We start from the raw sequence: 20,672 nt of genomic DNA, 5'->3' as shown, positions 1-20,672 counted from the left end.
ATGTTTAAGGTTTTGTCTAAGATAGGTTATTCCAGGAATTTTGGAAACTGTGTTAGGAGTTTGTATTGTAATGTTTCAAGTGAATTTTTGGTGAATGGGTGGTTGAGTGAGAAAGTGAGAATTAAATCAGGAGTGCGTCAGGGGTGCCCTATGTCCCCTTTTTTGTTTATTAGTGTGATTGAAGTGTTGATGTGTATGGTTAGGAAGGATAAGGTTATGAGAGGTGTGATGATTCCTGGGAGTAATGGAAAGGATGTGAGAATTCTAGGTTACATGGATGATGTAGTGATTGTGAGTGGGAATATGGCTGCGATGAGTAGGGCAAGGTTGATATTAAGTTTGTTTTGTAGTGTCTCAGCTTTTAAGGTCAATTGGACTAAGAGTTCCTTTAAATGTTTTGGTGAGAGGAATGTACGGATGGATGGTGTGAGGTGTGAGGATGGTGCAATAAAGGTGCTTGGGATTAAGTTTAATGATGATTTGAAAGGAAATGAGAGTTGGGAAGATTGTGGGGTGAGAGTGGTGCGCAAGTTGAATTTTTGGCGAATGAGAGAATTAACTCTGACTGGGAAAGTTCTGATTATTAAGGCGGTTATTTTGCCTATTTTGTTGTTTGTTGCGAATGTATATCCTGCTGCTTTTAAGAAAATTAGGAAAACTGAGAAATTCATCTTTAATTTTCTTTGGGGAAGTCGCATGGAGAAATTGAAACGGGAATATGTCTATAAGTTATGTGTAAATGGTGGTTTGGATTTTCCAAATATTGATTTCTTTTTAGGGATTAGTTACGTGAAAATGGTGGTGGTGGTTCTAGGGAAAAGTAATAAGTGTGCTTATATGATGAAGTATTCGGCTGGATGGATGCTTTATGGCTTAAAGTGGGTCAAAAGGGATGCTAGAGTGCCTGTTGCTTTTAAGTGTCCTGTATGGTATGGTTGTGTTGAGAAATTTGTAAGGAAGTATGATTTGTTGTCCGTTAACATGAGTGATTTTAGGCAAAAGAAGAAAGTCATTAGGATGGTGCGTGAGCGTGAGGTGGTATGTAATATCAATGGGTTGAGAGGGGAGGAAGTAACCGAGATGTGGAGAAAATTAAGTATAGATGGTGTGACTAACAGACAGAGAGATATCGCTTGGATGATATTGCATGACATTTTGCCTGTTAGAGATGTGCAAAAGAAGAGGGATTTAGTTAAATCTGAGGTATGCCCGAGGGATGGATGTGGTTTGAGAGAGCATGTTAGACATATGGTATGGGATTGTGATTTTGCATATGATGTATGGAAGGGTATAGGGGGACTTTGCAAGGAATTGGTGGGTGTAAAGTATGTTAATTGGAAACTTGCTATGTTTGGGATGGGTGCATGTAGTAGAATTAAGGATAGGATTTTATGGTTGTTGGTGGTGTGTGTAATTGAAAGTTTGTGGGATGCGAGGAATTTGTTAGTTTTTAAAAGGAAGAAAATGTCAGTTAACGAATGTTTGAGATTGATTCTGTCACGTATGTATGTAATATACCTCTGGGATCAGGAACGTGGAAGTATTATAGATGCTGAAGGGATCTGGAAGTTTAAAAAGTGGAGGTTTTTGGTAAAGTTTAATTAGTAGTGTATAATGTACCTGACGATAAGGTTTGGTTTTATTTTTGATTATATACCAAGTGTGATGAAAGGCTAAGTGTCAATGAAAGGCTTTTGTAAGTCGATTTGATTGAGCTTATGCTCCGGCCTATCTGATTTGGTTAAAAAAAAAAAAAAAAAAAAAAAAAAAAAAAAATCTGTTCTTATCAGTTTAATATCTGATACGTCCCCTATCTGGGGACCATATATTAAATGGATTTTTAGAACAGGGAGATGGAAAAAGAGCTTGCTCTGTCCACTCCACGCATTGACCTGGTATTGCAGTATCTCCAGGACCGGTGCACCCCTTCTTTAATGCAGTTTCTAAAATCAGAAAGAATTGAATTCAATGTTTTTTGTTCATTTTGCTTGTTTGTCGGATTTTGGGATGGACTCTTTGGCTTTGCTTTTCTTCTCCTCATTGGATTTTTCATGTTCAAAGTTGCAGAAGCCAGATTACAAGCTCATTTTGGTTCAACTTCAGCAACTGTGCATTGCATTGCCATGTAATGTGATGCAATGCTATCTTTCTAGCTCTCCCTTTTTACTTCCTTTTGGATAAACAGACATATTAGGCAAGCATTTTGGAGCTTTCACCTAAATAACTACAGGTGGTGAGATAAGCTGCACAATATAATTGACCTTTCAGTATATTGTTGCACACACACCATCTATTTAGCAAATGCCCTTGTTATCAACAGCAGCCTTTTAAACTCACCTGAGCTAACAGGTATGTGCGCTGGTTACTCTGCTGCGCTTAAAATTTCTTTTTTGGTTTGCTACAATGCCTTTTCTGAAACGTTGTCTCCTTCTGCTGGAACACTGACTTCTTTCATTTAATGCCTGCAGACTATAAAAGAGAACCCAACCCAAAAAGTTTGGTTGATTAGTCTGTGGCATTCTGTTAAACTGTTGCTTATGGCGGTCTCTGTGAGCTTCTCAGCGACATTCAGCCAGCCAGGTATCCTGCCTGCAGTAGATGGAATGTGGCAATGGAACGCTGGCTGCGCGTGTCATAATAGGCTCTGAGCCTTTATATACCTGTGCACAGCAGCAGCCACCTTCAGTCTGCTGCTGGACAGCCAGCAGCAGCAGCAGCAGGAGAGGTATGTAATCAGGAGCCCTCCTGCTAAGGGTAGACAGCTGCTCGTTCCACCCCACCCCCCGCCTTAATTGGTTCTCCTCCCTTCCAACGGTGTTGAGGCGGGTGGGAACAGCAGGGGGTGAAGGTGCTGTGTTTAAAGAGGTGGAGTTATGCAGATCTAAAACGCGTGGATTGCAGCAGCAGCAAGCCGAAAAGTGCAGGCATGTAAGGGATCTAGAGGTTGACAACATGTCTTCTTAACGGGAGTCCAGGAGCTCATCTCCACAAATGGACTTTTCAGGATCCTTGGGTGGCTCCGTAGTTTGAAACCAATTCTGTTTATCGCTTCTCGGCCTTTTGGCAAGATCAGTGGTGGTTTTCTGCTGCTGGTGTTGTTTGTAGGGCAGTTGTGACTGGGGTTCCCCCTTGTGGGGCCCTAGTGTGCGATTGAGCGGCGATTGTGTTTATCTGCTGTAAAAATGGTGGAGAAAACACGTGGATTAGAGGACTCGGTCCGTCTGAAGGTGGCTGCAGGTCATGAAGGAGAAATCGGTTTGGACCAAGTTTGCGTTGATGTCTTGAAGAACATTAATGGCTTGAAGGTAACGGATGTATTGGCACTGCAGGATTTTCAGAAACAAGGAATTTATGATATCACTTTTGTTTCTTTGAGTATTTGCCAGAGAGTCTACATGGAGTTGGTACGAATGAAGGAAGAAAAGGAATTGAAATGCCTAGAGTTTATTGCACTGGAACCTCTGTTCCAGCAGACATATAAGTATGTGGTTGTGCACATGTATAACCCTAAAGTTCCGGATGAGACTGTTTCCAATTTTTTAGCTCGGTATTGTAGTGAGGTTAAATTTTTGGGAAGAATGAAGAACAAATACAATTATCTAAATGGCAAGAGGAGATATGTTGTAAAACTGAGACCGGATGATAGAGCTATTGGGGGTGCCAAGAGCATTCCTGCACAGTTTTCTATCGGAGGAGAAAGGGGATTTTGTTTTTATAATGGACAGATGGAATATTGTAGGAAGTGTCATGAGTTTGGACATGTTCAGAAGGATTGTCCAGTGCAAGGTGATGTTTGTAGAGGTTGTGGGAAATCTGGGCATGTTGCAAGTGGTTGCCCAATGAATAAGGTGTGTGATTTGTGTGGACATGCAGATCACCTTGCAAGGAAATGTAGATTGTGGGCTCAGATTCCTAGGTCACAGGTGGACGCTGAAGAGAGGCAGAAGAAGACTCGGCAGGAAAGTGGGGAGGAGGGCGAAGGCTCAGACTCAGAGGGGGAAAGCCAAAAACAAGATGGTGGTAGGGGAAGAGACCATGCGGTGCCCAAGATGGAGGAAAAGGGGCGGAGCCAGAAGAAAGTTGGTTTGAGGGAGGGGCTGGAAGTAATAAACAAAGTAGCTGATGTGCATGGCCCGGGTGATGGGATGGATTTGTCTAATATGGCGGAGTCAGTGAATCCTGTTTTGGGAAGAGATGGGGGTGAGGAAATGGAGGTTTTGGAGGAGGAGGATTCTGATTCGGATGGAACTATAACCCCTCAGCAGCGTGATAGGGTTAACAGTGATTGGAGTGAAAATGAGGAGGAAGATGATGGCAAGGAGGAGAGTTATGCCTCCGTGATTAAAAGAAGTAAGGTGGAGGGGTGTTGGTCTGGGGGGCAGGAAGATCCAGTCTCCCTAAGACCAGGTTATTCTAACAGGGACTCGAGTTCTGAGTCGCCTGATATACGTAGAAAAGTGGGTGACAGGAGTGGGTTTTCTCCTGGTTCATGATGGATCGGGTATGGTGGAGATTTTTTCCTGTTGTTATGATGGCGTTGTGTGTTGCTTCTCTGAATGTACGAGGGATTGGTTCTGCTTGTAGGAGAGCAGGGATACTGGAGTACATTGAGAGTGTGAATGCAGATATTGTCTGTCTGCAGGAATGTGTAATTAAATCTGCCCCGCATGAGAGTGAGTGGAATAAGGGGCAATCTTTTTGGTCCCCATGCTCAGAAAACAGGAATGAAGGGGTGGGCATTTTACTGTGTAATTCCAGTCTAAAGGTTTTAGAGTTTAAAGTAATCATACCTGGGAGATGTTTGTTTTTATTAGTGGATTTTTTAGGTCAGCGGGTACGGGTTTTTAATGTTTATGCCCCTGCTGATAAACAAGCAAGAGTTGGGTTTTTGGAGTCTCTAAAGTTGTTTTTACCAGGCAGAGACTTCACTATAGTGGCTGGAGATTTTAATTGTGTCAGATCCGCAAAAGATCGTAAGAGCTCTACGGAAGGTAGGACTGATGTTACGTCTAATATTTTAAATCAGATTGTGCAGGATTTACGCTACACGGATGCTGGTCTGATGGTTGGGCCAAGTGATAAGTTCACATACATATCAGATAGTGGACGTAGTGTTTCCCGAATTGACTATGTTTTTATGTCTGAAGGGATTAAGGTGGCCAAGTGCAACCACGTGATGACGACGACTTTTTCTGACCACAAGATGATAGTGGTAGATCTGTGTATAGCTGAGTCCCTGGCTTTTGGAAAGGGACTCTGGAAGCTGAACGTAAGCCTGCTGGAAGAGGAGAGTGTTAAGGTTGGTTTTAATAAAGTGTTTTTGTCTTGTGTGTCTGAACAGCACCTTTTTAAAGATTTGCTAGAGTGGTGGGACTGGGCTAAGGAGAAATTTGCATGTTATTTTAAAGGGGTGTGTTTTAGGAGAGCGAAAGCCAAAAGGGATCATGATGCTGCTGTTATTTCAAAATTGGAAGTACTCCATAAGTTTAAGAGAGCGGGGATGGAGGTGGATAAAGAGATTGCAGATTTGAAGGACGAACTGAAGAAGATACTTATTGAAAAAGGGAAGACTATTATGTTTAAGGCAAAAATAAAGCACATGGAGGAAAATGAGCAATGTTCGAGATACTTTTTTAAAAAATGTTTTAAACCTAAAGGGGTTTTTAAGTCTGTTTTTTCTCCTGCAGGGGAGGTATCTGGGGATGAGATGATTGGCAGTATTCTTTCCTTTTATGAAACACTCTTCTCTAACGATAGTAGAGCCAGTGATGCGGAAATTAATGATTATTGCAAAGTATTAACTAATAATATTCCTGAGGAGAAAATTGGGTTTTTAAGTGAGGAGGTTGGGAAAGATGAAATTAGACGGGCAGTGGATGGCTTGGCGAAAGGCAAGACGCCAGGCTGTGATGGTCTTCCTGCTGAATTTTATGTTAGATTTTGGGATATTATAGGTGTGGAGTTTTCACGGGTGGTGCAATATGGTTTTACTCATGGGATTTTATCGGTTTCTATGCGTAGGGGGATTGTTACGCTGATTCATAAGAAAGGGGACATGAGGGATATTAAAAATTGGAGGCCCATAACATTGTTAAACAGTGATTACAAAATTATTTCTAAAATTGTGGCTGGTAGACTGGCAGATGTGATAGGTGATATGGTGGGGGAGTATCAGGCATGTGCAGTGCCTGGTAGGAAAATTTCAGATAATTTGCTGCTTCTAAGAGACTTAATTTATCAGGCTAATTTGAATAAGAATGCTCTTTTGTTACAGTCGGTGGACCTGGAGAAAGCCTTTGATAAAATATCACATAGATTTTTGTTCTCTGCTTTAAGTCACCTTGGTGTTCCGGATAAATTATTGATGGTCATTAAGAGTTTTTATTGTGGGGTCAGTAGCCAGATTTTAGTTAATGGGCATGTGAGTTCCAGTTTTAATATTTTATCGGGAGTTAGGCAGGGTTGTCCCCTGTCACCAATTCTTTTTATCTGTGTGGTGGAGGCCCTTTTAAAAAGTGTGCAAGTTGACAAGTGTGTGGCTGGTGTTTTTATTCCTGGGGGATCCGGGGGTCCAGTCAAGTCTTTAAGTTATATGGATGATATTGTTTTTACTTGTGGTTCACAGGCGGATCTCAATAGAGTGAATTTGCACGTAAGGATTTTTTGTTGTGTGGCTGGTATGGCGGTGAATTGGGGAAAGTGCCAGCTTTGTAACTTTGGGAGGCAGGTTGAGGTTAACGTGGCAGGAGTGGAGAGTAGGGAGGAAATTGAGGTTCTTGGTGTCATCTTTGAGAAGGAACTGAAAGGGAAAAGCAGCCTGAAGATTCTAGAAGACAAAATGGATCAGAAGTTGAACTTTTGGAAACTAAGGAACCTGTCGCTGAGAGGGAAAGTGCTGGTAATCAAGTCTGTGATTCTCCCGCTTCTGCTGTACACTGCTTTGATTTTCCCACCTGCTGTGCTTTGGACAAAGAGAGTGACAAGGAAACTGTTTGTGTTTTTTTGGGGATCCAAAATGGAGAAACTAAGAAGAGGAATGGTTATGTGTTCTGTGGAAAATGGGGGTTGTGATTTTCCTAACATTGACTTATTTTTAAGAATGCATTATTTTTTGAACATTTATAAATTATCCCAGTGCAATAACAGGACTGCGGACATGTGCAAATATTTAGCAGGACGGCTTTTCCAGAAATGGAGCTGGTGTGAGAAGGATTTAAGAAAACCAGTTTCGTTTGTGATACCGTTTTTTTATGTGGTGCTTAGGTCCTTCTATGATCAAAATGGGATAAGCTCCATGGTTAGACCGGACAAAAAACTGATTGTCTCAGGTATTAAGAAGAAGGAGATGTTATGTGATGTGCCGTTTTGTAATAATGCACAGTCTGGACAGGTGTGGAAGCTTTTTTTCATGCGTGGAATCAGCAACAGACAGAAGGATGTAACCTGGATGGCGTTGCATGGATGCTTGCCACCAAGGGCTTTTTTGAATGTCCGGGGGATAAAGGTTCAAGAACTATGTCCTAGGGAAGGTTGCAATAAGGTGGAAACAATACAGCATATTTTTTGGGACTGTTTTTTTGCTAAAAAAGTTTTTACCTTGTTGTCACGTATGTTTGTTGCTTTAGTTGGTTTTCATTGTTTCGATTTTGAAAGGATTTTAATAGGTCAAGATTTTAAGTACTCGCAAAGGAAGCGGGCAAGCTGGATTATTTTTGTCATATATAAAGAGGTTTTATGGGACGTTCGGAATTTGGTGATTTTTAAAAAGATTGTTTTTTCCCCCATGGAATGCAGAAAGATTTTTCTTGCTAGACTGTTTTATGCCTATTTATTGGATAAAAAGAAGTATGGTGAGACAGCAGCAGAAGCACTCTGGAACTTTTCACATTGGACTTCTTACAGTAAGTAACAGTTAATTGCAGGGTTGTGTTTTTTGGGATTTTGTTTTTGTTTTTCCGAATGATGATTTGAGAACCCGTTATGTGAATATGCGCTATGATGCATAAATTAATGTGGGTCTTAATCTGAGGAAAAAAAAAAAAAAAATCTGTTCTTATCAGTTTAATATCTGATACGTCCCCTATCTGGGGACCATATATTAAATGGATTTTTAGAACAGGGAGATGGAAAAAGAGCTTGCTCTGTCCACTCCACGCATTGACCTGGTATTGCAGTATCTCCAGGACCGGTGCACCCCTTCTTTAATGCAGTTTCTAAAATCAGAAAGAATTGAATTCAATGTTTTTTGTTCATTTTGCTTGTTTGTCGGATTTTGGGATGGACTCTTTGGCTTTGCTTTTCTTCTCCTCATTGGATTTTTCATGTTCAAAGTTGCAGAAGCCAGATTACAAGCTCATTTTGGTTCAACTTCAGCAACTGTGCATTGCATTGCCATGTAATGTGATGCAATGCTATCTTTCTAGCTCTCCCTTTTTACTTCCTTTTGGATAAACAGACATATTAGGCAAGCATTTTGGAGCTTTCACCTAAATAACTACAGGTGGTGAGATAAGCTGCACAATATAATTGACCTTTCAGTATATTGTTGCACACACACCATCTATTTAGCAAATGCCCTTGTTATCAACAGCAGCCTTTTAAACTCACCTGAGCTAACAGGTATGTGCGCTGGTTACTCTGCTGCGCTTAAAATTTCTTTTTTGGTTTGCTACAATGCCTTTTCTGAAACGTTGTCTCCTTCTGCTGGAACACTGACTTCTTTCATTTAATGCCTGCAGACTATAAAAGAGAACCCAACCCAAAAAGTTTGGTTGATTAGTCTGTGGCATTCTGTTAAACTGTTGCTTATGGCGGTCTCTGTGAGCTTCTCAGCGACATTCAGCCAGCCAGGTATCCTGCCTGCAGTAGATGGAATGTGGCAATGGAACGCTGGCTGCGCGTGTCATAATAGGCTCTGAGCCTTTATATACCTGTGCACAGCAGCAGCCACCTTCAGTCTGCTGCTGGACAGCCAGCAGCAGCAGCAGCAGGAGAGGTATGTAATCAGGAGCCCTCCTGCTAAGGGTAGACAGCTGCTCGTTCCACCCCACCCCCCGCCTTAATTGGTTCTCCTCCCTTCCAACGGTGTTGAGGCGGGTGGGAACAGCAGGGGGTGAAGGTGCTGTGTTTAAAGATGTGGAGTTATGCAGATCTAAAACGCGTGGATTGCAGCAGCAGCAAGCCGAAAAGTGCAGGCATGTAAGGGATCTAGAGGTTGACAACATGTCTTCTTAACGGGAGTCCAGGAGCTCATCTCCACAAATGGACTTTTCAGGATCCTTGGGTGGCTCCGTAGTTTGAAACCAATTCTGGTTATCGCTTCTCGGCCTTTTGGCTAAGATCAAGTGTAGTATCTGTTCTTATCAGTTTAATATCTGATACGTCCCCTATCTGGGGACCATATATTAAATGGATTTTTAGAACAGGGAGATGGAAAAAGAGCTTGCTCTGTCCACTCCACGCATTGACCTGGTATTGCAGTATCTCCAGGACCGGTGCACCCCTTCTTTAATGCAGTTTCTAAAATCAGAAAGAATTGAATTCAATGTTTTTTGTTCATTTTGCTTGTTTGTCGGATTTTGGGATGGACTCTTTGGCTTTGCTTTTCTTCTCCTCATTGGATTTTTCATGTTCAAAGTTGCAGAAGCCAGATTACAAGCTCATTTTGGTTCAACTTCAGCAACTGTGCATTGCATTGCCATGTAATGTGATGCAATGCTATCTTTCTAGCTCTCCCTTTTTACTTCCTTTTGGATAAACAGACATATTAGGCAAGCATTTTGGAGCTTTCTCCTAAATAACTACAGGTGGTGAGATAAGCTGCACAATATAATTGACCTTTCAGTATATTGTTGCACACACACCATCTATTTAGCAAATGCCCTTGTTATCAACAGCAGCCTTTTAAACTCACCTGAGCTAACAGGTATGTGCGCTGGTTACTCTGCTGCGCTTAAAATTTCTTTTTTGGTTTGCTACAATGCCTTTTCTGAAACGTTGTCTCCTTCTGCTGGAACACTGACTTCTTTCATTTAATGCCTGCAGACTATAAAAGAGAACCCAACCCAAAAAGTTTGGTTGATTAGTCTGTGGCATTCTGTTAAACTGTTGCTTATGGCGGTCTCTGTGAGCTTCTCAGCGACATTCAGCCAGCCAGGTATCCTGCCTGCAGTAGATGGAATGTGGCAATGGAACGCTGGCTGCGCGTCTCATAATAGGCTCTGAGCCTTTATATACCTGTGCACAGCAGCAGCCACCTTCAGTCTGCTGCTGGACAGCCAGCAGCAGCAGCAGCAGGAGAGGTATGTAATCAGGAGCCCTCCTGCTAAGGGTAGACAGCTGCTCGTTCCACCCCACCCCCCGCCTTAATTGGTTCTCCTCCCTTCCAACGGTGTTGAGGCGGGTGGGAACAGCAGGGGGTGAAGGTGCTGTGTTTAAAGAGGTGGAGTTATGCAGATCTAAAACGCGTGGATTGCAGCAGCAGCAAGCCGAAAAGTGCAGGCATGTAAGGGATCTAGAGGTTGACAACATGTCTTCTTAACGGGAGTCCAGGAGCTCATCTCCACAAATGGACTTTTCAGGATCCTTGGGTGGCTCCGTAGTTTGAAACCAATTCTGGTTATCGCTTCTCGGCCTTTTGGCTAAGATCAAGTGTAGTATCTGTTCTTATCAGTTTAATATCTGATACGTCCCCTATCTGGGGACCATATATTAAATGGATTTTTAGAACAGGGAGATGGAAAAAGAGCTTGCTCTGTCCACTCCACGCATTGACCTGGTATTGCAGTATATCCAGGACTGGTGCACCCCTTCTTTAATGCAGTTTCTAAAATCAGAAAGAATTGAATTCAATGTTTTTTGTTCATTTTGCTTGTTTGTCGGATTTTGGGATGGACTCTTTGGCTTTGCTTTTCTTCTCCTCATTGGATTTTTCATGTTCAAAGTTGCAGAAGCCAGATTACAAGCTCATTTTGGTTCAACTTCAGCAACTGTGCATTGCATTGCCATGTAATGTGATGCAATGCTATCTTTCTAGCTCTCCCTTTTTACTTCCTTTTGGATAAACAGACATATTAGGCAAGCATTTTGGAGCTTTCACCTAAATAACTACAGGTGGTGAGATAAGCTGCACAATATAATTGACCTTTCAGTATATTGTTGCACACACACCATCTATTTAGCAAATGCCCTTGTTATCAACAGCAGCCTTTTAAACTCACCTGAGCTAACAGGTATGTGCGCTGGTTACTCTGCTGCGCTTAAAATTTCTTTTTTGGTTTGCTACAATGCCTTTTCTGAAACGTTGTCTCCTTCTGCTGGAACACTGACTTCTTTCATTTATTGCCTGCAGACTATAAAAGAGAACCCAACCCAAAAAGTTTGGTTGATTAGTCTGTGGCATTCTGTTAAACTGTTGCTTATGGCGGTCTCTGTGAGCTTCTCAGCGACATTCAGCCAGCCAGGTATCCTGCCTGCAGTAGATGGAATGTGGCAATGGAACGCTGGCTGCGCGTGTCATAATAGGCTCTGAGCCTTTATATACCTGTGCACAGCAGCAGCCACCTTCAGTCTGCTGCTGGACAGCCAGCAGCAGCAGCAGCAGGAGAGGTATGTAATCAGGAGCCCTCCTGCTAAGGGTAGACAGCTGCTCGTTCCACCCCACCCCCCGCCTTAATTGGTTCTCCTCCCTTCCAACGGTGTTGAGGCGGGTGGGAACAGCAGGGGGTGAAGGTGCTGTGTTTAAAGAGGTGGAGTTATGCAGATCTAAAACGCGTGGATTGCAGCAGCAGCAAGCCGAAAAGTGCAGGCATGTAAGGGATCTAGAGGTTGACAACATGTCTTCTTAACGGGAGTCCAGGAGCTCATCTCCACAAATGGACTTTTCAGGATCCTTGGGTGGCTCCGTAGTTTGAAACCAATTCTGGTTATCGCTTCTCGGCCTTTTGGCTGAGATCAGGTGCAGTGATCTAACGGTTGCTGCCTTGGTCTTGGCTGAGAGGTGCCCGGGGTACCCGGCTCCTTGGCCTGGGGGGATCGTCTCACCTTTTGGTGGGACTTCACCCCCCTGCTGCTATTAGGGAGCTGGCTTAGTCCCCGGGCAACAAGTTGCGATCCCCAGGCGAAAGGCCGAGCCCGTGGTGACGGTAAGCCTTTGCCACTTTGGTGAGATGCCTTGTTCATTTCAATTTTCCACTGGCTCCGGCCAGATCAGGAACTCGGTGCGTATCGAGGTTCCAGCAAACCACGTCGGATATGACAACCCCCGTGAGTTCTATGTACAGATTTTGAGAGATCTGTTGAACGTGAAAGATCATGATGTTTACTGCCTGCAGGAGAAGGGGCAGAGTACATATATTCTCACGTTCTCGACCAAGGTTGCCTGCCAGCACTTTTACGAATGCGTTAAGGGCCACCGTAACAGCAAGCTGTTGGACGGAGTGATTTTTACGGGTCTCTATGGCGGAGTTGACGTTCCCCTTGTGGTATACATGTTTAACCCCCATGTGTCCACAGATGATATTGAGCTTTTTCTGAGCAGATATTGTACATCTGTCAGATTTACGGGGAACGTCAAAGGTCGGAGTGGTTTCTGGAATGGGAAACGACGCTTTATGGTACGCTTCAGACTTGACCCTGGGGGTGTAGAAGGCCTTATGCACCCCCCCTCCACAGTGGTGCTGGGAAGAGACCATGGCTACCTCTTCTATGATGGACAACCATTCAGGTGTCGTAGGTGTGGTGACCTTGGTCACATACAGAGCGATTGTAAGAACGAGCGGATGAGTCAGTGCCACAACTGTGGACAATGGGGTCATGCCTCAAAGGACTGTAAGAACAGTAAGACCTGCAGTGGGTGCGGAATGTCTACTCACCTGTTCAGTAATTGTCCGATGCGGACAAGGTCTCGTGGTGGCTCTCGGGCGCCTGCGGCTAGTTCCGCAGGAGTTCCTGCTGATGCCAGCAGGGTCAGCCCGGGTGACCCCAGAAAAAGCTTTGTGGACATTACTAAAGGTCAAAAACAGTCTGACTCAGTCGATGCTCTGTCGGTACCTTTGCGGAAAAACCCGGCCTCTGTAGCCGAGGTCACGCCTTTGCCTACTCCTGCAGGGGTCCAGGTTTCACCTGGTGGGGAGATGGCACCTTCTCAGAGCGGAAATGAGAGGGAACCAAAAAAGAGGCGAAAATCTGGAGCTGTTGGTACGAATCCAGATGTCCATCCAGATACCCCTGCTGATGCCAGCACAGATGTTGGACCAGATGTCTGCCCTGATGCCAGTCCAGACGGATGCCCTGATGCCAATCCAGACGGATGCCCTGATGCCAATCCAGATGGATGTCCTGATGCCAACCCAGATGGATGCCCTGATGCCAGTCCAGATGGATGTCCTGATGCCAGTCCAGATGGATGTCCTGGAACCATTCCTGATGGATGTCCTGTTGCCTGCCTGGATGATAGAGGTCGTGCAGTGGTTGGTGAACCTGTTGCTGGTCCTGATGGTCATCCTGCTCCGGAGATGATGTCCCTTGGTGCTCCTGGAGGGTCTGCGGGTATTCCACCTGCTGCAGTGCCTGGTGAGGATCGGGTGGATTCGGAGGATCGGATGGATCTCAGCGCCAGTGGTAAGAGAAGTCGTGAAGAGGCGCAGGAGGAGCATAACCTGCCTCAGATGTCCCGTAAAGTCTTTCTATCTAGTGCTGCAAAAATTCTCAGCCCAGAGGGGACTAACTTAATTGAGGATTTCACGGACTCAGATGAAACGGACAGTTTACGAACTGTGTCATCCCTTCCTTCACCTTCTCTGTCACAAATTATTGATTCAGATTCAGAGTATAATGAATCAATAAAAAACACCTAACATGGCAGAAATCCGTGTTGCCTCACTAAATGTGAGAAGCCTAAAGAGCCCTGTTAGACGGGCTGCTTTGTTTGCTTGGTTAATGACTCTTAACTTTGACATTTTTTTCCTGCAAGAATGCGGTATTGATCACGATTTGTCATACCCCAACTTAAAAATGGACTGGTCAGCAGGACCCTCTATTTGGTCAGGGTCCAATGAAAATAAAGCTGCCGGGGTTGGGATTTTATTCAAATGTCAAAATGTTAATGTTTTATCCATCACTGAAATAGTTCCAGGTCGTGCCTTATCAACTCATGTTATTTTAAATGGTTTTACCTGTCGTCTTATTAATGTTTATGCATCCCCAGAGAAAAATGAGCGTGCTTCCCTTTTTAATGTCATCCCTTTGTTTTTATCAGGTCCGTCCCCTGTGATAGTGGGAGGGGATTTTAACTGTGTCATGTTGGGGGAGGGGAGGAGTGGAGGTGATACTAATGGAAGAACAGACAAAACATCCAGTCTGTTAAAACATTTGACAACGGACCTCAAATTATTAGATGCTTGGAGAAAGTCCTACCCTACTGACCCTGGGCATACATGGAGGGGTAGAGGGATGTCATCTCGTATTGATTTTATTTTTTCCTCTTCTGATGTTTTTAAACCTAAGAATGCTGGTCTAATAGAAAATATTTTTTCTGATCATGTATTACTATACAATGTATTGCAAACTCCACAGGAAGCAAAAGTTGGAAAAGGTATGTGGAAATTGAATGTGCTCTTATTAGAAGACGAACTGGTAAGGGCGGAGTTTTATGCAAAGTATGAGAGTTGGAGAAGACGGAAACACCCAAATCAGAGTATGTTGGGGTGGTGGGAGTGTGTTAAAACCCGTATTAAAGAATTTTTTATTAAAATTGGTAAAAGGAAGGCACGTGAAAAAAGGAAATGTTTTAAAGATTTTAATGTCAGGATGCAAACTCTCCTTAAGCTTAAGGGGTGGGGAGTACCTGGTGTGGATGATGAGATTGCCAAGATCCAGACAGAAATCCAAAAATTCCTGGAACAAAAGGGTAAAGAAATTATATTTAATACCCGTGTGAAATATTTGGAAGAGGGTGAGACCTGCTCAAGGTTTTTCTTTAAAAAAATGAGTGACAAAAAACAAGTGATTACTGAGCTAGAAGGACAATCTTCCACTGAGGGCATTTTAGAGCATACTGCTAATTTTTATAGAGATCTTTTTAGTATTAAAAATGTTGATGAACCTGCTTTTACAGAGAATCTTAATGTTTTATCCCAGTTTTTAAATAAAGATGACCAGATTTTTTTAGCTAAAGAACTTTTACCCAGTGAAATTGAAGAGACCCTTAAGAGTTTTAATAAAGGTAAGGCTCCTGGATCAGATGGCCTTCCTATTGAATTTTATCTTTGCTTTTGGGATCTAATTAAGGAGGATTTTATACAAGTAGTTTGTGAAGCCTCTAAGGCTGATTTATTACCATATTCATGGCGTAAAAGTATGATTACATTAATTTTTAAGAAAGGTGATAAATCAAAGTTGGAGAATTGGAGGCCTATTTCACTATTAAATACAGACTAGAAGATTTTAGCTAAAGTTGTTGCTGGTCGTCTTAAAGCAGTTATTAAAAATGTAATTCATCCAGATCAGGTGTGTGGTGTCCCCGGGAGATCAATCTGGGAGCATCTAAACCTAATTCGTGATCTTATCTGGTTTCAAAAAGATAGAAAACAGCCACTAGCTATTTTATCTTTGGATTTTATGAAAGCGTTTGATAGGGTCTCCCACTTTTATCTTTTTAAAGTTATGGGAAAGATGGGGTTCCCTGATTCTTTTATTCAGAAAATTGCGCTTTTATACAAACAGTCATCTGCCCGGATTTTAGTCAATGGTTTTTTAACTAGAGAGGTGGAGCTTCTTTCCGGTGTTAAACAAGGTTGCCCCATGTCCCCACTTTTATTTGTCTGCTCCATTGAGCCACTGTTGTGCCTGCTGCGTCGGGACAAGGTGGTTAGGGGCATTTTTATTCCGGGTGGGGGTGGACAACAAGTTAAAGCCATTGGATATATGGATGACATATCTGTATATGGCACTAGCTCAGCATCTATTAACAGAGCAATTCTAATTACTGAAATTTTTAGTGCTGGGTCTGGGTTTAAGTTGAATATAAATAAATGTGACTGTATGATTATGGGTCAATGGGAGTCAGATCCGCCTAGGGTTCCCACACAAACAGTAGGAATCAAGATCCTGGGTGTCTTGTTTAATCCTGCTAATGATGGTATTGAAAACTGGGATTTGGTTTTGAATAAATTAAATCAGAAGATCTCTTTATGGCAAACTCGAAAACTAACAATGGAGGGCAAGATTCTTGTAATTAAAATGGTTTTGCTTCCTATCATTTTGTATGCCGCTATGGTTTTTCCCCCTAATTCTCTGTATCTTAAAAGACTTATGAAGCCCATGTTTTATTTTCTGTGGGGATCCAAAATGGAGAAATTGAGGAGGGAGGTGGTATGTAAAAGCAAGAAAAATGGGGGTAAAGGGTTCCCTGATTTAAAATTGTTTTTATTTATCAAGTTTTTTGTATTTTGTTGCAAAAGCTTGAATAATGTTGGGGCTTTCTCTTGTTTTCTTAGATATACAACTGGGTTTCTTTTCCGAAAGTTGAACTTCAGTATGACTGTTAATTGTCCTTTTCTCTTATCTCCCCCTAAGCATTACAAGATCTTGGAGAAGGTCATTTCAGAATATGATCTGACCCAAGTTGATCGTCAGCTTTTATTTGATCAACGTAAGTTAACAGTTATTTGTAAGGGACATGAGGAGATGGAGGATGTGTCTAATTTTTCCATCTCCAGGTGCCGCCTGGTGTGGAACAACGTGGCCTGTCCTGCACTTAGCAACTCACAAAAGGATTTAGCTTGGCAGGTTGTTCACCAATGTCTCCCTACGAGAGCTTTTCAGCATCATAGGGGGCTGGTGGCTAGTGCTAGATGTCCCAGAGAAAGATGCGCCCCAAACGAGTCAGTGTTTCATTTACTGTGGGATTGCCCCTACGCACAAGAGCTATGGCAGACGGTGGGCACCCTCCTAAAATGGATATGTGGTATACAAACCCTTAATTGTGACATTATAATATATGGGATAATTAAATGCCCAACCATGAAACAAGCACGAGTCGCATGGCTTATAATAAACTGTTTAAAAGAAGCTTTATGGAAAGTGCGCAATATATTATTGTTTAAACGTGAATTTATTCCTGTCAAAGATTGTATTGGGCTTGCTCTTTGTGAAATGTTTACATACTACCTGAGAGATTGTAAAAAGATGGGAATCAATGAAGCAAAAAAGCTATGGTGTTTGCAAATTTGGAATATGTATTTATTTATGTAAATTATATGCAAAACTGTGTTTTATGCTTTTTATGCTTTTAAGTGCATTTTAATTCTGACTCTGTATTAGTTTTATGTCATATTTTATTCCAGTATTTGTGATTTGTTTCAAATATTGTATCGGATATGTTCTTTGTGAAAAGTTTTCATACTACCTGATTGTAAAAAGATAAAGTTAAAAAGCTATGGTGTTTGCATTTGACATATGTATTTATTTATGCAAATTATATGCAAAACTGTGTTTTATGCTTTTTATGCTTTTATGCGCTTTTTAAATCTGACCTTGTATTTGTTTTATGTCATATTTTATTCAAGTCTTTGTGATTTGTTTGTAATTTATGATGTATGTCTGATTTAAATAAAGCTTGTTTGAAAACGGATCTGTTCTTATCAGTTTAATATCTGATACGTCCCCTATCTGGGGACCATATATTAAATGGATTTTTAGAACAGGGAGATGGAAAAAGAGCTTGCTCTGTCCACTCCACGCATTGACCTGGTATTGCAGTATCTCCAGGACCGGTGCACCCCTTCTTTAATGCAGTTTCTAAAATCAGAAAGAATTTAATTCAATGTTTTTTGTTCATTTTGCTTGTTTGTCGGATTTTGGGATGGACTCTTTGGCTTTGCTTTTCTTCTCCTCATTGGATTTTTCATGTTCAAAGTTGCAGAAGCCAGATTACAAGCTCATTTTGGTTCAACTTCAGCAACTGTGCATTGCATTGCCATGTAATGTGATGCAATGCTATCTTTCTAGCTCTCCCTTTTTACTTCCTTTTGGATAAACAGACATATTAGGCAAGCATTTTGGAGCTTTCACCTAAATAACTACAGGTGGTGAGATAAGCTGCACAATATAATTGACCTTTCAGTATATTGTTGCACACACACCATCTATTTAGCAAATGCCCTTGTTATCAACAGCAGCCTTTTAAACTCACCTGAGCTAACAGGTATGTGCGCTGGTTACTCTGCTGCGCTTAAAATTTCTTTTTTGGTTTGCTACAATGCCTTTTCTGAAACGTTGTCTCCTTCTGCTGGAACACTGACTTCTTTCATGTAATGCCTGCAGACTATAAAAGAGAACCCAACCCAAAAAGTTTGGTTGATTAGTCTGTGGCATTCTGTTAAACTGTTGCTTATGGCGGTCTCTGTGAGCTTCTCAGCGACATTCAGCCAGCCAGGTATCCTGCCTGCAGTAGATGGAATGTGGCAATGGAACGCTGGCTGCGCGTGTCATAATAGGCTCTGAGCCTTTATATACCTGTGCACAGCAGCAGCCACCTTCAGTCTGCTGCTGGACAGCCAGCAGCAGCAGCAGCAGGAGAGGTATGTAATCAGGAGCCCTCCTGCTAAGGGTAGACAGCTGCTCGTTCCACCCCACCCCCCGCCTTAATTGGTTCTCCTCCCTTCCAACGGTGTTGAGGCGGGTGGGAACAGCAGGGGGTGAAGGTGCTGTGTTTAAAGAGGTGGAGTTATGCAGATCTAAAACGCGTGGATTGCAGCAGCAGCAAGCCGAAAAGTGCAGGCATGTAAGGGATCTAGAGGTTGACAACATGTCTTCTTAACGGGAGTCCAGGAGCTCATCTCCACAAATGGACTTTTCAGGATCCTTGGGTGGCTCCGTAGTTTGAAACCAATTCTGGTTATCGCTTCTCGGCCTTTTGGCTAAGGTCAAGTGTAGTATCTGTTCTTATCAGTTTAATATCTGATACGTCCCCTATCTGGGGATCATATATTAAATGGATTTTTAGAACAGGGAGATGGAAAAAGAGCTTGCTCTGTCCACTCCACGCATTGACCTGGTATTGCAGTATCTCCAGGACCGGTGCACCCCTTCTTTAATGCAGTTTCTAAAATCAGAAAGAATTGAATTCAATGTTTTTTGTTCATTTTGCTTGTTTGTCGGATTTTGGGATGGACTCTTGGCTTTGCTTTTCTTCTCCTCATTGGATTTTTCATGTTCAAAGTTGCAGAAGCCAGATTACAAGGTCATTTTGGTTCAACTTCAGCAACTGTGCATTGCATTGCCATGTAATGTGATGCAATGCTATCTTTCTAGCTCTCCCTTTTTACTTCCTTTTGGATAAACAGACATATTAGGCAAGCATTTTGGAGCTTTCACCTAAATAACTACAGGTGGTGAGATAAGCTGCACAATATAATTGACCTTTCAGTATATTGTTGCACACACACCATCTATTTAGCAAATGCCCTTGTTATCAACAGCAGCCTTTTAAACTCACCTGAGCTAACAGGTATGTGCGCTGGTTACTCTGCTGCGCTTAAAATTTCTTTTTTGGTTTGCTACAATGCCTTTTCTGAAACGTTGTCTCCTTCTGCTGGAACACTGACTTCTTTCATTTAATGCCTGCAGACTATAAAAGAGAACCCAACCCAAAAAGTTTGGTTGATTAGTCTGTGGCATTCTGTTAAACTGTTGCTTATGGCGGTCTCTGTGAGCTTCTCAGCGACATTCAGCCAGCCAGGTATCCTGCCTGCAGTAGATGGAATGTGGCAATGGAACGCTGGCTGCGCGTGTCATAATAGGCTCTGAGCCTTTATATACCTGTGCACAGCAGCAGCCACCTTCAGTCTGCTGCTGGACAGCCAGCAGCAGCAGCAGCAGGAGAGGTATGTAATCAGGAGCCCTCCTGCTAAGGGTAGACAGCTGCTCGTTCCACCCCACCCCCCCCCTTAATTGGTTCTCCTCCCTTCCAACGGTGTTGAGGCGGGTGGGAACAGCAGGGGGTGAAGGTGCTGTGTTTAAAGAGGTGGAGTTATGCAGATCTAAAACGCGTGGATTGCAGCAGCAGCAAGCCGAAAAGTGCAGGCATGTAAGGGATCTAGAGGTTGACAACATGTCTTCTTAACGGGAGTCCAGGAGCTCATCTCCACAAATGGACTTTTCAGGATCCTTGGGTGGCTCCGTAGTTTGAAACCAATTCTGGTTATCGCTTCTCGGCCTTTTGGCTAAGATCAAGTGTAGTATCTGTTCTTATCAGTTTAATATCTGATACGTCCCCTATCTGGGGACCATATATTAAATGATTGATGTATGATTGTTCAGAGCAAATTCGGCAAGTGGCAGAAACTCAGACCACCCCTCTTGATTGTCTGCCACAAAACAACGCAAGAACTGCTCAACATCCTGGTTTTTCCTTTCTGTCTGGCCATTAGATTCAGGATGATATCCGGACGAAAACGACAAATGAATTCCCAACCTGTCACAAAAGGCACGCCAAAAACGAGCCACGAACTGAGGACCCCTATCAGAAACAATGTCAGTAGGAACGCCATGAAGTCTGACAATTTCCTTGACAAAGGCCTTAGCGAGAGTTTTAGCGCAGGGCAGTTTGACGAAGGGAACCAAGTGACACATCTTGCTAAAACGGTCCACGACCACCCAGATGACAGTAA

At 42.7% G+C, this 20,672-nt stretch overlaps 6 non-coding genes and 1 pseudogene across 6 annotated transcripts; all 7 read left to right on the top strand.

Moving 5' to 3' along the window:
• Positions 1–1,730: 1,730 nt before the first annotated feature.
• LOC141192556 (U2 spliceosomal RNA) lies at positions 1,731–1,929 on the top strand. The gene has a single exon (XR_012265928.1). It is a non-coding gene; the product is annotated as a U2 spliceosomal RNA (small nuclear RNA).
• A 6,073-nt stretch (positions 1,930–8,002) lies between these two features.
• LOC141192573 (U2 spliceosomal RNA) lies at positions 8,003–8,199 on the top strand. Its single transcript, XR_012265941.1, has one exon. It is a non-coding gene; the product is annotated as a U2 spliceosomal RNA (small nuclear RNA).
• A 1,115-nt stretch (positions 8,200–9,314) lies between these two features.
• On the top strand, positions 9,315–9,505 carry LOC141192746 (U2 spliceosomal RNA). Its single transcript, XR_012266054.1, has one exon. It is a non-coding gene; the product is annotated as a U2 spliceosomal RNA (small nuclear RNA).
• Positions 9,506–10,620: 1,115 nt separating this feature from the next.
• On the top strand, positions 10,621–10,811 carry LOC141193068 (U2 spliceosomal RNA). Its single transcript, XR_012266366.1, has one exon. It is a non-coding gene; the product is annotated as a U2 spliceosomal RNA (small nuclear RNA).
• Positions 10,812–17,612: 6,801 nt separating this feature from the next.
• Positions 17,613–17,785, top strand: LOC141192532 (U2 spliceosomal RNA; annotated as a pseudogene).
• A 1,115-nt stretch (positions 17,786–18,900) lies between these two features.
• LOC141193123 (U2 spliceosomal RNA) lies at positions 18,901–19,091 on the top strand. The gene has a single exon (XR_012266420.1). It is a non-coding gene; the product is annotated as a U2 spliceosomal RNA (small nuclear RNA).
• Positions 19,092–20,205: 1,114 nt separating this feature from the next.
• Positions 20,206–20,397, top strand: LOC141192549 (U2 spliceosomal RNA). The gene has a single exon (XR_012265922.1). It is a non-coding gene; the product is annotated as a U2 spliceosomal RNA (small nuclear RNA).
• Positions 20,398–20,672: the final 275 nt, after the last annotated feature.

Source organism: Phyllobates terribilis, unplaced genomic scaffold (genome assembly GCF_046119375.1).
Source record: "Phyllobates terribilis strain yellow unplaced genomic scaffold, ASM4611937v1 Scaffold_63__1_contigs__length_7903474, whole genome shotgun sequence".
Classification (NCBI taxonomy): Eukaryota; Metazoa; Chordata; class Amphibia; order Anura; family Dendrobatidae; genus Phyllobates; species Phyllobates terribilis.
Note: the sequence above shows the minus strand (reverse complement) of the source record. Positions and strands in the feature narration are given on the sequence as shown.